This window comes from Berghia stephanieae, chromosome 10 (genome assembly GCF_034508935.2).
Source record: "Berghia stephanieae isolate SIO BIC M18660-M18661 chromosome 10, UCSD_Bste_1.3, whole genome shotgun sequence".
In the NCBI taxonomy this organism is placed as follows: domain Eukaryota; kingdom Metazoa; phylum Mollusca; class Gastropoda; order Nudibranchia; family Aeolidiidae; genus Berghia; species Berghia stephanieae.
In genome coordinates, this window is record NC_088369.1 from 42,378,910 (window position 1) to 42,388,006 (window position 9,097).

General features: G+C 35.0%; 1 protein-coding gene across 3 annotated transcripts in view; it reads right to left on the minus strand.

Annotated features, from left to right (window-relative positions):
* Positions 1-9,097, minus strand: part of LOC144981163 (uncharacterized) — a 457,713-nt gene that overhangs the window by 306,077 nt on the left and 142,539 nt on the right. The window lies entirely within an intron of this gene.

Consider the following 9,097-nt stretch of genomic DNA (forward strand, 5'->3'; position numbering starts at 1 on the left):
TATCTTATATTATTTATGTTGTGACCTCCTACTTTTATTCCCTCCATATTATTTATGCCCCTCATGATTGTTTCTTGGTATAGATTAAACAGATCTGGTGAGGCAACACACCCTTGACGGACTCCTTTCTTAATAGGAATGGAATTTCCTGTAGAGTTTCCGATTTTGATAGATGCCTGCTGGGTGTAGTATAATGTTTGCATGAGTCTGAGGTCTTTCTCATCAGCGCCAATGGAGTGCAGTTGTTTTAGTATTTCTTCGTGGCGTACTCTATCAAAAGCTTTTTTGTAGTCGACAAAACAGAGGTATAGTGGGGTCTGAACCTGTATAGCTCTTTCACTTAAAACACGGAGGAGGTATATTGCGTTCCTTGTCCCTCTGTCAGGTTGGAATCCATATTGTTCTTCTGCGATTTCGGGGTTAATCTTATTCCTTAGCCTGTTGATAATTATACGCAACAGTATTTTGTTGATGTGACTTATTAAACTTATAGTTCTAAAATTTTCGCATCTGACTGCACCTGCTTTCTTTGGTATTGCTATGAAAATAGAGTTACAGAGATCTTCTGGAATTTTCCCAGTATTGTATATATTGTTGAATAATATGTGAAGTTCATCAATTGCTAGATCTCCTAGGCTTTTTAATACCTCTACAGATATTTCATCAGGGCCTGTTGCTTTACCATCCTTCATTCGTTCCATGGCATGTTCAATTTCACTTTTGGTGATGTTTGGTCCGCTTAATGGTTCTTTGAATTTCAGTGGTGGTTCATTTCTATTTGGATCATTGTACAGTTCGCCTATGTATTCTACCCATCGGCTTTCTATATGTTGTTCTTCAAATAGCAGTTCCCCTTGTTTGTTTTGGATACAACTTCCTGCTGCTTTGCTTTTCCTTTTCCCTGATAGTTCTTTTATTCTTTGGTGAGCTTGTTGGGGTTGGGTTTGTATTCTCTTTCGATTTCGCAGCATTTCCAGTCTAGATAGTTCTCGTGTGCCTCGATGCATTTGGATTTAATGTGGTTGTTCAATGTTTGGTATTCTGCAGACCCTCTGTTGCATTTTCGTCTTTCTTCAAATAGGTTTAGAATTTCATTTGTCATCCATTCCTTTTTGCTGTTTGTTTGAGCTATTGGTAAATGCTTTTCTGTAGTTGCTTTGACACACTTTTGGAATATATCAAATTGTTTTTCACATTTTTCGTTATCAGGTTCACTTTGGCTTTGTATCATGAGTGCATTTTCAAATTCTTCTCTCATTTTTGTTTGTATGCCATTGTCTTTGCATAACCTGTAATCCCTCTTTATTCTACCAGCTGTTCTCTGAATAGCTTTAAACTTTATCCTTACTGTACAAACAACTGGGACATGGTCACTGTCTACATCGGCGCCTGGGTAGGTTTTGCAATTTAATATGCCATTTCTGAATCTTGATGATACTGCTATAAAGTCTATCTGGTTCCTTGCTCTGTCCCCTGGTGATTGCCATGTCCAGGTTCTTCTTGGGTGTTGTTGAAACCAGGTGTTTGAAATCATTAATTTATTTGTTCTACACCAATCTGCCCAGATGTTTCCTCGTTCATTTCTGTCTCCGAGTCCATGTGGTCCGATTATGTCACCATCTCTGCCTCTGCCAATCTTAGCATTTAGGTCCCCCATTACCATAAGGACTTCTTGTGATTTACACATTCGTTTTGCTTTGTCTAGTGAATGGTAAAACTCTGTCATATCTGCATCTGTCGCCTCTTCTGTTGGTGCATAAACTTGAATAATATTGGTGTCAACTACAGGTCCTCTTAGCTTAACCAGCAAAACTCTGTCTGAGATTGCTACGTGCCCTTTGTAAAATTTGGTTGATTTTTGGTCTAAGATCATCCCTACTCCTTTTTGGAAAGAGGTTCCACCACTCCATATGATCTTATATGTCATGTTGTTTTCTTGTTTTGACATGGTTCCCTGCTCTTTCCATCTCATCTCTGCCAGGCCAAGAATATTTATTTGGAGCCGTTTCATTTCTTTTAGAATGTTGTTTAGTTTTCCTTTTTGGGCACAGGTCCTGACATTCCATGTCCCAATTTTGGTTTTGTCACATTTGTTAAATTTATTTCGCCTAGTAACTGGCTGACGGTTCGGTGTGACCTGACGAACATATATATATAGATAACGCATGGATAGGTAGATAGATATATGGATATCCATAGACACACACACACACACACACACACTTATATATATAATATATAATAATAATAATAATAATAATAATAATAATATAATAATAATAATAATAATAATAATAATAATAATAATAATAATAATAATAATAATAATAACAATTAATAATATTTTAATAACAAATAGTTGCTCTTCAATAACGGAGAAATAGGAAATTCGTCAACAAATCGTTTCCCTTTTAACTTAAACTTTATTTTGATATTTCTTGCCGAAATTTAAAACAAATAAATAATTTTCCAAAAAAACATAAATTTCGTTGGCATGGCACGGTTTTTAGGTGTACCCCCCCCCCCCACCCCCCTCCTCTCACCTGTATTTTAAACCCAGGTGTTAGTTCTAATGATGAAAGCAGTGGGAAGGTGGGCGGCTCTTAATTAGTATTGGTCCATCGAGCAAGTCATAAAACACACACAAAGTCCTGGCATAATCGGGACAAACGCTTGACTTAACACAACGCCTTATTTCCATTTTGGTAAAGGGGGGGGGGGGGGGGGGGGGGGGTTCCAACAGTCGTGACGTCACTTTTCTCCTAATAACGCATAGTAACTTAGTACCTAGTTCTAAACTTTCTGAACAATGGCGGACGCCCTTAATGAAATATTCCGACGAGCATAAACGTGTATCCGAGGACAAAAACATTATAAATCTGATCATGTTTTGACTTTTATACATTCTGATCAAATGACATGTGAAAAAGTTCTAGTAAATTATGAAGAATAAAAATACCGATTTTTTTTTGTTTAGAACCAAGCTGCTGGTTACTGGGCGGACGTGACATCAGACTATTGAATCCTATTAGTATAGACCCATCGAGCAAGTCATAAAACACATACTTATTCCAGGCATAATCAGGCAAATCTGTTGACTTAACAAAACGCCTTGTTTCCATTATGGTAAGGGGGGGGGGGGGGGGGGGGTTCTACAGTCGTGACGTCACTTCCATCAGAACCAGGTTGATGAATAAAAAGTGCCGATTTTTTTTTTTTTTGTTGTTTAGAACCAAGCTGCTGGTTGCTGGGCAGACGTGACATCAGACTATTGAATCCTATTCCTGGCATAATAAGGTCAAACTCTTGACTTAACAAAACGCCTTATTTCCATATTGGTCAGATTTAATTGGTGTTCCATAATTTATGTATTTAAAGACTCTCGCGTGCTGCCTGCCTGCCTGTTCGAAATGTGGCGGGTAAATTTATAATTCAGAAAAGTGAGTGGAGCAGGCACTTATGTTGGCAACAACAAGAGATGAAGTGAGTAGGGAAGTGCCAAAAAATCAATAGATAATTTAAAAAATTCGCGGCGGTGATGGGGGTTTGAACCTTACTGTTACGACAACTCCGCCTGGCCGGTGAGAGCGTGACTCTACTGTTTGAGCTATCCACGAAGTGTCTTCTGGCACTTTCCTACTCACTTCATCTCTTCCGGGTAAATTTAGAAATGTTGGCAATAAAATTATGCAATCCAACAAAATGCTTTGGTTTAATTTCGGCGAAGATTTTATTCTCTCTCTCTCTCTCCTTCTCTCTCTCTCTCTCTCTCTCTCTTATCTATATATTTCTCTCTCTCTCTGTCTCTCTCGCTCTCTTTCCTTCTTTCTCTCGTTTGATATATACTATATATTATAAGATGCCCTATACCTTCAAGAATGTCATAAATGTGAGAATTATGAAGTCTCCGGTTTGAAATTTTATAAGTTTTGCCTCAATATTTGGACTGGAGCATCTCTGGCCAAAAAAAAAAATATAAAGAAATAGAAATGTGTTTTGTCCGTGGTTTACACGAAAATCGCCAACTGTTTTTACTCCGGCAATTCTAAAATCTGTCGCTTGATTTAGAAAAGTAGGTTGTGTGTGAAGACTATTAAAAAGCTTTTAAATATTAAAAAAAACTATTTCACTAGCAATTATTTCTGTATCTCTTATTCATATATGTGTGTGTGTGTGTGTGTGTGTGTGTGTGTGTGTGAGTGTGTGAGTGTATGTTAGTGAGAGAGCGTATGAAAGGGAAAGAGTGAGGGAGAGAAAGAGAGAGACAAAGAGAGAGAGAGAGAGCGAGAAAAAAAGAGAGAGAGAGACAGGTAGAGCGATAGAGAGAGAGAGAGAAAAGAGAGACATGAAGAGCGAGCGAGCGAGAGCGAGAGAGAGGGAGAGAGAGAGAGAGAGAGAGAGAGAGAGAGAGAGAGAAAGAAAGCGAGAGAGAAAGAGAGTGAGAGAGACAAAGAAAGCGAGAGAGAAAGAAAGAATGAGAGAGAGAGAGAGAGAGAGAGAGAGAGAGTGAGAAAGAGAGAGAGTGTGTGTCCATCGTTGAGAGAGAATGAAGTGCTAGATTTCCATAGCCCTATTGTAGTCCTGGCGTATTCGAGGAGATCTTCCACAGAGCGGTGAAGTGCCAATCAGACTTTCACAGACAAAACGGTTTATTTTTTTGTTTTGTGGAATCTCATTTTGGACGTTTCTTGTTTTTTTTTTTTTTTAATTCTCAATTTGGCGAGAACTTATCTTTTAAAATTATTAATAGTCTTCAAAGTCATAAGGCCTATGGTATGGAATTGAAGTTTATCCCAAATTTTATAGTGTGAAGGGGCATTAGTAATTGCTTGCTACCCTTTAGATATAATATGTTGTAAAATAAACGGAGTAAAAATGACTCTTATAAAAGATACAAAACAAAGTAAACCGACGTTTCGGCCTGTGGCCCTTTTTCAGGTAAACAAGAAAAGGAAGTATGTTATATTACATTGGCATTAGAGTTAAAATATTTTAGGTAAAACTCTGTGTGTGTGTGTGTGTGTGTGTGTGTGTTTAGTGTGTAAGGGAAGGGGAGAGAGAGAGAGAGAGAGAGAGAGAGAGAGAGAGAAAGAGAGAGAGAGAGAGAGAGAGAACGACAATATTTCTGGTACCCTTTGGATAGGACGCTAGTTTTTCCCAAAGTACTAACTGCCAAATCTAACAGCCAGCATAAAGTACCCAGTCACTGCTGGTGGACAGGGGTTTCGGAGGACGAGGAGGGTGGGAGGAGGGGGAAGGATGGTCAGAAAAAAAACAAAAACAAAAACAAAACATCTCGACTACACCCGGGATCGATCTCGATCCCTTTGCGTGTGAAGAGAGTGCTCTACCAACTGAGCTTAAATAATAAAAATAAAATTCCCTTTATTCATCCCATAGGGAAAAAAAGGAAATTAACGTAAAGAATTGAATGGATTGAATGAAAAAAAAAAGTTTCTTGTCAAAATTTTTAAAAAGCGCTTTATTAATGAAGAACGACACTTGATGCGGCAGATTTTAAAGGTTATGGGTTTTAAAAAAACACAACTTTTACAGTAAAATAATGGTAATTCATGTATTGGTTTAATTATAATTCATTTTTTTTTAAACCCCAAAACACCCCATTAATGTTCAGGCCCAAAGAGAGTTTTGTTAGTGAAAGACAGCACTTGATGTGGCAATTACTGTAAGTATTCCATTGTCATGGAAAAGATTGCATGATGATTGAAAGAAAAAAAAGTTTCTTGTCAAAATTAAAAAAAAAAAAATACCCGCTTTTATCAATGGAGGACAAAACGTGATACGGCAGATTTTACAGGCTGGGGTTTTAAATAACAACAACTGGTACAGAAAATAATGGTAATGAATTTATTGGTTTAATGATGTTAAAAAAAAACACCTTTTAAAAACACAAACATATTTTCAGGCCCAACGAGCGTTTTGTCAGTGACAGACAGCACTTGATGTGGCAATTACTGTAAGTATTCTATTGTCATGTTCAAAGGCTGAGAGGGTTAAAAAAAAAAAAAGGAAATTAACGTAAAAGATTGCATAGATTGAATGAATAAAATAAAGTTTCTTGTCAAAATAAAATATAAAAATACCCGCTTTATCATTGAAATGACAAAAATTGATGAAGCATATTTTAAAGTCTTGTTTTGTTTTTTTTTTCGTTTTTTTTTTTTTTTTTTTTTTTTTTTGGGGGGGGGGGGGGGGTTAAAAACTGATACAGAAAATAAAATGAAAGTATTGGTTTAATGATGATAATAATTTTTTTTTTAAAACACAAACATATTTTCAGGCCCGACGAGCGTTTTGTCAGTGACAGACAGCACTTGATGTGGCAATTACTGTAAGTATTCTATTGTCATGGGAAAGGCTGAGAGGGCTAAAAAAAAAAAAAAAAAGGAAATTAACGTAAAAGATTGAATGGATTGAATGAAAGAAAAAAATAAAGTTTCTTGTCAAAATTTAAAAAAATGCCCGCTGTATCAATGAAGGGCAAAACTTGATGCTGCAGATTTTAAAGGCTGGGATTTTAAAAAGCTGTTACAGTAATATAATGGTAATGAATGTATTGGTTTAATGATGATGATGATGATGATGATGATGATGATGATGATAATGATAATAATAATAATAATAATAATAATAATAATAATAATAATAATAATAATAATGATAATGATAATAATAATAATAATAATAATATAATAATAATAATAATAATAATAATAATAATAATAATATAATAATAATAATAATAATAATAATAATAATGATAATAATAATAATAATAATACTAATAATAATAATAATAATAATAATAATAATAATAATAATAATAATAATAATAATAATAATAATAACAATAATAATAATAATAATACTAATAATAATAATAATAATAATAATAATAATAATAATAATAATAATAATAATACTAATAATAATAATAATAATAATAATAATAATAATAATAATAATAATACTAATAATAATAATAATAATAATAATAATAATAATAATAATAATAATAATAATAATAATAATAATAATAATAATAATACAAATAAAAAAAATAAAACCCTAATTTTCTGACCCCAAAGAGCGTTTTGTCAATTAAAGGCAGCACTTGATGCGCCAATTACGATAAGTACGCTTTTGCCATTTTTACAGACAAAAAGAATTAAAACTAAAAATTTAAAAAAATAGAATAGTGGAAATATTGCATTGATTATTTTTTTTTTTAAATATCATTTTGCTTAATGCGGAATGTTGGAAGTGTGAAAATTAGAATTAGAAGAAAAAAACTTTTCGATAGATAGTATGCGCTTGGCTAAGGAGTTCACAACATTGCCATCCGGAAGTATAACGGACCAACACACAAAACTATGTGTAACCTTAAACGTTTATAGTCTGGTTAATACAGTTTAGTGATAATTACTCGCATACGCGGATGGCAAAGGCCTGAATGACGTCATCTACGTTCTATCCATTGTTATTTTTAAACGCTAAAGGGATTACATGAAAGGGGAGGGGGGGGGGGGTGTAGGGGCGGATGGGGGGGGGGGGTGTAGAGGCATTTGGGGGGGGGGGGTTAGAAAAATACATTCGTGACTTCTTTAATGGTCGAGGGTGGATTTCAATCAAGTCAGCGTAAAAAAATGAATAAAAGCGTGGCTCCGCGGTACGGTCTTTGCTTCCTACCCAAAAGGTATCGAGTTCGAACACCCGCCGCTGCGTTGTGTGGCCTTGAGCAAGTCACCTAGCCCGAGCTCACTTTACGGCGCTGCACTGCGGCTGACGCTTGAGTTATTCCAGTCTTCCCTTGGAATACACCCTAGAGACAAATTTCCCCTTAAGGATGAATAAAGGGAATTTATTTGTATTTATTTTATTTAAAATACACAAGGCCCCATAGTAGATAATAACTTACAACGTAAACAAATGGGAAGGTGGAAGAGGGGGGGGGGGGTGGGGAGAGGAAAGATAGAAGGAAAAAAATGAATAGAAGAAAGAGAGAAAGAGAGAGAGAAAGAGAGAGATAGAGAGAGAGAGAGGGAGAGAGAAAGATAGATAGATAGAGAGAGAGATAGATAGATAGAGAGAGAGAAAGAAAGAGAGAATATATATATATATATATAGAGAGAGAGAGAGAGAGAGATAGATAGAGAGAGAGAGAGAGAAAGAGAGAGAGAGATAGATAGATAGATAGATAGATAGATAGATAGAGAGAGAGAAAGAGAGAGATAGATAGATAGAGAGAGATAGATAGAGAGAGATAGATAGATAGATAGATAGAGAGAGAGAGAGAGAGAGAGAGAGAGAGAGAGAGGGGAGAAAAAAAAACAGAAACAGCGAATGACCGTCAATTTCAACTGTAAATCCTTCAGTGAAGTGAGGGGAAAAAAAAGTCTAATATTTTATATGTATATGTGTATGTATTTATTGAGGGTTTGATTTAGAAGGAGAGATTTACGACGAGATCTTTCGAGAAGGAAAGATAAGATGGCAGCATTGAAATTGAAATGGGTAATTACCTGGTAAGTGTCCATTTGTCGGTGGGGGGGGGGGGAGATAGAATGTAAAGGCTTTGATTTTGAATGGTGGTGGTGATGATGATGATGGTGACGATGATAAAGATGATGATGATGATGATGATGATGATGATGATGATGATGATGATGATGATGATGGTGATGATGATGATGATGATGATGATGGTGATGATGATGATGATGATGATGATGATGATGATGATGATGATGATGATGATGATGATGATGATGTGATGATGATTATGATGATGATGATGATGATGATGATGATGGTGATGATGATGATGATGATGATGATGATGATGATGATGATGATGATGGTGATGATGATGATGATGATGATGATGATGATGATGATGATGATGATGATGATGATGATGATGATGATGATGATAATATTAATAGTCCTGTCGATAAAAAAAAACAAATAAAATAATAATAATAATAATAATAATAATAATAATAATAATAATAATAATAATAATGATAACAATAATAATAATAATAACAATAGCAGTAATAAGGTTCGAACAGAA